This window comes from Mastomys coucha, unplaced genomic scaffold (genome assembly GCF_008632895.1).
Source record: "Mastomys coucha isolate ucsf_1 unplaced genomic scaffold, UCSF_Mcou_1 pScaffold5, whole genome shotgun sequence".
Classification (NCBI taxonomy): Eukaryota; Metazoa; Chordata; class Mammalia; order Rodentia; family Muridae; genus Mastomys; species Mastomys coucha.
In genome coordinates this window covers 69,245,710-69,253,693 of record NW_022196911.1, presented here as the reverse complement: position 1 = coordinate 69,253,693, position 7,984 = coordinate 69,245,710, and the positions used below count along the sequence as shown (strand labels likewise).

General features: G+C 36.0%; 2 pseudogenes; one reads left to right on the top strand and one right to left on the bottom strand.

The window, feature by feature from the left end:
* The window catches only part of LOC116078694, a 125,773-nt pseudogene extending 122,128 nt beyond the window's left edge, over window positions 1-3,645 (bottom strand).
* A 37-nt stretch (window positions 3,646-3,682) lies between these two features.
* On the top strand, window positions 3,683-4,485 carry LOC116078693 (annotated as a pseudogene).
* Window positions 4,486-7,984: the final 3,499 nt, after the last annotated feature.

Sequence of the window (7,984 nt, the reverse complement as noted above, 5' to 3'; positions counted from 1 at the left end):
ATTATTCTTGAGGAACCTACATGTGTGAATGTGTATTTGTGAGCGTGTGCGCATGCGTGTATCTGTGGTGTGTGTATTTGTGGGTATGTGTGTGTGTGTGTCTTTTAGCTATGTGTATTTACAATTAAATAAAAACATGTCTGTGAGTGGGTTTTTGTTGTTTGTGATTATATATTGTTTAAGCAATGAACACTCTGCATTGGAAAACCCATAATGCTGATCACATTTGGTGGGAAATTAATGCTGATTTTCCTAAAACTCATTAGTTTAGTAGAATTATATGAATAGTGATGGAGACAAATAGAGGCAATATAAAGTAGGAAAAGGGAAGAGTTTCTAAACTGGGATCAGGCAAAAGATCAGTATAGAAAAAGAGGCAACATTTTTGACAAATAATAAAATAGATAGGCTTATTAAAGCCACATAGAAATAATGTTTTATGATTACTTAAAATTATATAAAATATATGTGCATATACATGTATAAGATATCTATATGTAGATTTTATGTACCTTATAAGGTCACTATAGATATAGTCACTATATATAGGGTCACTATAGATGAAAATGCTGTTAAAATGAACCACAGATCAACACAATCATGATTAGAAATCTGAGAAACACCCTGTCAAATTTTATACAGAAAATTATTTTAAATAATAAGTATAATAGAACACTATCTATTCTGCACATATCCTCTAAAACTCATTAAATGTCTTATTGTTCTAGATATGATTTCAAAAATATATTGAATATCTATGGAGGAAATGGACAACCTTCTTGATGCTCCTGATTTTAATGGAATTGCTTTGAGCATCTCTCCATGCAGAATGGTCTTGTTATCAGGCTGGTTATAAACCATCTTTACTATTCCCTAGTCTGCCTAGAACCATAGTATAATGATGATGTGTTTTATGAAAGTACTTTTCAGAATCTACTGAGATTATCCTGTGGTTTCTATGTTGTAGTTGTTTATTTACTTTATTAACTTTTCTGATTAACATATGTTGAACTATCTGCATCTCTGAATTAAAACAAACTTAAAAAGGGTATATAATCATTTATATATTTTTTGTTAATTTTCAAAATACCTTAATGCAATTTTAGCATCTATATTCATGTAGTATGCTATGACACACATCTTTCTTACTATTTGAATCAAACTCATAGTGGCTTCTTAATAGAAAAAGAGAAATTGAAATATTCCTTGAGTTTTTACACTGAAGCAAAACTTGAAGTAAGTTTTAGTTTTTCCTTGGTGGTCTAGTCAATCTCTGCCCTGAATCCATTTAACCATGAGCTTTCTTTAGTTGGAAGTCTCTGAATACACCTTCTTTTTCCATCAGAGGATTTGTGTTGATTTAAAGGGTCAATTTCATCTTGATTCAATGTTTGTAAGCCATAAATACAACATTCTTTTAGGTTTTATGAAAAGTTTCATTCCTTTTGGTGTTAAATATTTTTTAGATAAATGGGTGGAGCTAGAAAAAATCAATATGAATGAGGTACTCCAAGAAAAAAAAACACTGTAAGGTTTCTTTCATGTGCTAGGTTGAGTGATGAAGATTTGGGTGTATCTGTTATAGTTAGAATATCTGTGGCTCAGTAGCTAGTTAGGGACCAGAATTCACCTATTTATTTTTTCATAGAAGAAGAAAATGAATGACGGTGTCCTAAAGGAAAAATGAGATCAATATTATATTGAGATAGGACATAGAATAGAGAAGAACCATTATGGAGAAAAATAACAGTACAGGTCAGTTTTTAAAGTTGCATAGATACTGCGTCTATGTGTGGGGTATACATGTAAACAGGGGTGCTTTGTAGGATAATTTTCCACCCGGTGTCTTCTGGATATTAAACTCAAGTCATAAGATTGCACTGCAAGCAGCTCTAACTTCTGAACCATTTCTCTGGTTCACACTAAATATTGTTTAATGCCATACACAAAACTGCAATTATAGAAGTTTTCTAAAACATGAACATATGAAATGCTGTTTAAATGGCATTGCCACAAATTAGAATAAACAATAAAAAGCTACATGTCACTTGAAACTACAATATCATATAGTACAAAAAATGCATTGTTACTTTTTGAATTACAGGCCAAAGGAATTGTAGTCTGCTGAAATAGCACAGGAAATTACAAACACAATTATTTTCACTCCAAACCTGAGGATATGTGACCACTGCCAAAAACAATAAATACACAAAGCAGCAGAAATATTGAGTTGCATATTAAACTCAATTTTTCACATGTACTATTTTACATTCATAGTATATTTAGGTACTACTTGGGCATAGGAGGGCAAAATTATTTGTCTGTCCCAGTTATTTAATCTGTGATGTACAATGATGACCTTCCTGTAAGATGTGCTCACTGGTGTAAATAACACCATAAATGCTTTGGTAGTACCTACCACTGTTTGATTGGCATCATGGTGGCTCTGCGAGTGAAAACCTATTTCAGAAAATGTTTCTGTGGCCCATAATCTGAGACTAAACATATCTTGGATCCTATATTAAAATCTACTATTATTCCTACACATAAAAATCATAATAATAAGACTCCTAAATTTATATTGCTTTTCCAGTAGGACTGTGCATCACTCAACCTTCAATAGAGAAGCTCAATATGAAGGCCAACAACTGGAAAAGTCCAGAAATTGAGAGACTTTGAAGCACTTGGTCTTATGCAGCTATCTTTACCAAACCTCTACTATCAATGTTCAGGGACCAATGCAGAAGATGACCCAGAAGGATTATAAAGGACAGAGGTAGGAATGATGCTAAATGAACAACATCTCCACACACAACAAGAGTAATACCCATATAAACTCACTGAAAGTGTAACTGCATCCACCAGACCAATACAAGGTCAAGGCAGATAAAACCCCAGCTTTGAGAAGGGGAAAGAGATAGCAAGGGTCAAACAAGGTTAGAACCTATCTATAGTCCATAGATTTTTGGAGAGGGAAAACAAGTTTTATCCTACAGTTAATATAACATGGGGTCTATTAATCATACTCCATGGATTACGTTAAGGAAATTTGCCAGCACAAATCAGACTCCATGCTTTAACACATTTATTGGAATTCTTTGGTTGTTTTTCTTTTTTCTTTTGAGTGAGAGTCAGAGAAACAATGATATTGAGTTAGTGTGGGAAGTAAACATGATCTGCAAGAAGATGAAAGAGAAAAATATGAGTAAAATATACTCTATAAAATTCTTTATAATGATAATAAGACTATAATCACTCAAATCTACTTATCACATACATGCAACATAAAGATAATGACAGTAATTACAATATAGAACAATCATCTACTATTTCATAAAATAGGTATAATTTACTGCATTTCAAACCACCACTATTCAGATAAAATAAAACAAAACTCATATAAAAGACATGCTGTACTATTTCTCTGGTACATTATTCTGAATATCTTGTCTAATAGCATTTCAGAATTAGATTGTTTGCTGCTTTAGTATCATCATATCACATGTTATTTCATTTCAGATTACCTGGTTCTCTTACTTCTGTCTCCTCCCCATCAACAATCCATGCTTCTTTGTTTTGTTCAAGACAGATGATTAGCTCTTGTTTTGAAACAGAAACACCTGTATATTCAAACAGACATACCATTAAACATAGCTGTGCATTAGCAATAGGAATGTAGTACTGTGAGCATGATTTCCAGATGCTCTTTGCTCCCTGCTGCCACCACTGTGGTGAATTCATCATCGGCCGGGTTATCAAAGCCATGAACAACAGCTGGCATCCTGAGTGCTTCCGATGTGACCTCTGATAGGAGGTACTGGCAGACATAGGGTTTGTCAAGGATGCTGGCACACATCTATGCTACCCATGTCATAATCATGAAAAGGCCAGAGGCCTTGGAAAATACATCTGCCAGACATGCCATGCCATCATTGATGAACAGCCTCTGATCTTCAAGAATGATCCTTACCATCCAGACCACTTCAACTGTGCCAACTGTGGGAAGAAGCTAAGTGCTGATGCTCAGGTGCTGAAAGGGGAGTTATACTGTCTGGCATACCATGATAAGATGGGGGTCCCTATTTGTGGCGCCTGCCGGAGGCCCATTGAAGGCCAAGTACTGAATGCCACAGGCAAGCAATGGCATGTGGAGCATTTTGTTTATGCCAAATGTGTAAAACCATTCTTGGACATCACCATTATGAGAGGAAGGGCTTGGCCTATTGTGGAACTCACTGTAATCAGCTATTTGGTGATGTTTGTTTCCTCTGCAACCATGTCATAGAAGGTGATGTGGTCTCTGCCCTCAACAAGGCCTGGCATGTGAGCTGCTTTGCTTGTTCTACCTGCAATACCAAACTGACATTCAAGAATGAATTTGAGGTGTTTGACATGAAGCCGGTCTGTAAGAAGTGCTATGAGAAATATCCTTTGGGGCTGAAGAAAAGACTTAAGAAACTATCTGATACCTTAGGAAGGAAATAACTTTTGGTGTCTTTTTCTTTCTCCTCTAATCAACGTTACTTAACTTGATCGACCTTGATCCACCCTTGCTTAAAACTATATCAAAGGATTAGAGAGAATGGTTTTCTTCATTTCCCTTTTCTCATTTAAAATGAAATAAAATGTTTATTTCTATGAAAAAAAACCATGAAATCGTGACTTTCATTTTTTTAGCCATATATTAGTCTGTAGGATTAAAAGTATATAACCAAAAAACAAACAAACAAACAAACAAACAAAAGGTTAAAGGGTATTTTTAATTGAGCCATCCAAAATATAAATTTAACTCTTTAGAATTAAACACCCTGCTCTGAGGACCAACAGAAGCACTTGCTGCCAGTCCTAGTGGACTAAGTTAAATCCTTAAGAAAGTATCTGAGGCCATGTCCATGTGGGTCGTGTAAACGAGAACTCACTCCCACAAGTTGTCTTCTAGGCTCCACTGTCGGCCATGGTGGATATACACCAACACACACGATTAATAAATGTATGAACAACCACTGTTCTAAAGAGTCAGCTTTTACATGACTCACATTTTAAAGGACCCCAAACTTTGCTTTCCTTGATATCATAAGAATATAATCTCTTTCATGTACTGGGAACTATATAGGGGAAATAAGTAGGCTACCAGAGCAGTCCTGTGTAGGCATGTGCTTATCCAGTTAGCATTGTGAAAGGAACATGCATATTACTAAAGACCAGTCCTGTGTGGGCATGTGGTTATCCAGTTAGAATAGTAAAAGGAACATGCATATTACTAAAGAGCAAAACATTTCAGAATGGCTTAGTTTTTTTTTTTTTTATTAAATCACTATGCTTAGTTTTCTATTTTGTTCTCCTTATAAATTTTTCCTTCATAAAATTACTTAACATACTAGCTACTAATAGCTTTTACATTTTTTGAGCAAAACAAAAAAAAATACCAGTTATTTAGAAAATACTGCATACATTGTGATGTTGGGGAAATGAAGCATTTTAAAAATATATTATACAATTATGCTCCTAAGCTTACTGTAAAATATATAGCATTCAAGTGGGACATGAAATGCACTGTTAGGCAGCTTGGAGTATGGCTTTCAAAAGTGAGTGTGAGCCAGGTGTGGTGGCACTAGGCTTCAATTCCAGAACTCTGGAGGCCAAGACAGGCAGATCTCTGTGAGTCCTAGGCCAACCAGGGCTGCATATTAAAACCTTGTTTCAGAAAGAATGGCTATATCTCATATTACCTTTGTGCTAATAGCTATGCTTCATATATAATCTAACGTGCCTTGCCTTAGAAAACTGCATCCTATAATCTGGAATTCTAGCTATTTCCTATAAAACCAAAATAAGTATTTTGACTTAGATTCATAAATTTAGAATCACTCACCACTGATATAAACTTTAAAAATTATTTTCTCAGGAATCCAATGAAAGTTAATTCCTGCCCTCTTAGTAGGACTATGCTGAATTATTAAAACATATTTTAATGAAGGCTTTTTTATTTAAAATGTCATAACTGGATTTTATTTACTATAAAGTAGTAAAACAGTATAAATGATACTTTTAGATTGAAAGATGGTAGTAAGAGTATCAATTTTAAGTAAAAATCAGTGAGTTCTATTTTATAAAAACTTTATCCTGAAATGTCTGGACCATTCTTTTTGTATAAACTTAATATGCAAAAATATGAACATTTTTAAATTTTTCTGCTGCTAATATGTTACCTTCTTTTTCTCAGTTGCCAAGATATATTTTGCAAACATTGCATTGTAGTCTCAGTACTTGGGATGCTGAGATTGCCAGGAGTTCTAGGTTACAGTGTGAGATGCTATTCCCCAAAACATCCCCACAAACAAAAACACTAGTGTATTGTTTTGCCATAAAGAATATCTCAGGAGCCTAGGAAAATGCTCCGTCAATATCATGCTTGGGCTCCCTGAAAATGCTACCACAGCAGGAAGGTAGAGCCCTGAACTTAGTTTTAGGAAAGCATTTATAAAGGCAAGAAGGGGGTATCTAGCCTGGTATGCATCAGATTGGGGAGCCATTATGGCCTATAACTGGTGCTGGGAGCCAAACCATAAAATTGATTTCTGCTTTTCTCCTATTGGTGGGTGTTAAGAAGTTGAATTGTCAGAAGCAGGATTGTAACATTTGGGTACAGATTTGTTGGGTAATAACCTGGAAACTAGTGCTAGACACGTGTTTTATTGGGCAATAACTTGGAAACTTGTGAGAGACGTAAGTCTTTTTGGGGAGTAACCTGAAAACTGGTGCTAGGTACTGGCCTGTTAGTTTATTTGAGTTCAGTCTTAGGTCAGGTTCTCTAAAAAGGAGTCTGAGCCCCAAAGATTTGGTTTCTCACATGTGATAATACATCAAACAAAGAAAATATTAAATGTAAAAAATTCCTTACACAAAATATCCGGGAAATCTGGGATACTGCCATGTCCAGTGTGGCTGTATAAGGGAAGGTGTGACACAGTTCCTGCCCCTTGAGCATCCTCAGGCCATTGATCTACATGATAACCATGAATGTTGATGGTTGCTGTTGTCCTGAAGCTGATCTGCTATCCTTACTACTCTACTTTCAATCTTTCTTTCTGAGGAATATTCTTTCTGCTATTACTCATATTGAAACATGTGATTCTCAGGAATGAAGAATATAGATGATCATGAGGCTGTGGAGAACAAGTAACAGGCCTTCTGCTTCATCTTCAGGCCCATGGGAAAAGATCTAGATGACATAACCACAAAGACCACAAAAGCCTTTGTGGTCCCCTGTAGAAATAATTTATTGTCAGACTTATCCTTGAATTTGGAATCATGAAGAAATACATGCACCCTCTCAATCTCCACAGATAGAGAAAACAAGATATTTCAAGACAAATACAGATTTAAACAATATCTACCCAGAAATCCAGCTCTACAAAAAATGCTAGAAGGAAAACTCCAACTCATGAAGGCTAATGACATCCAAGGAAACAGGAAATAAGTAATTCTATAAAAGCAAAAACAATACAAGGGAAGGACATACATTACACCAAAATAAAAGGAATTAACAATCACTGGCCATTAATATCTCTCAACACCATGGACTCAATTCCCCAATAGAAACATACATACTAACAAACAGATCCTAAAACAGTACTCATCATTCTGCTACGTACAAGAAACACACCTCAACAACACCCAGAGGAAGCTCAACTCCCAGGAGCTCTGACTGGGCTGGGGTCCAGAGTAGACCTTGGGCACATGCTCGGCAGCCAGTCCCACAACACCCAGAGGAAGTTCCACTCCCAGGTGCTCTGACACACCCAGGATCAGAGGTGAGCAGGAACCAACATCTGTCCCAACACTGGGAGTAACTGGGACCAGCGAGACTAGGCACACAGGAACTCTGCCAGCCCAGTGACTCTGGTTCCTTCCAATCTGTCTGGGTTAGTGTTCTGAGCAGACCTTGGGCACAAGATCTGCAGCCAGTCCCACAACACACAGA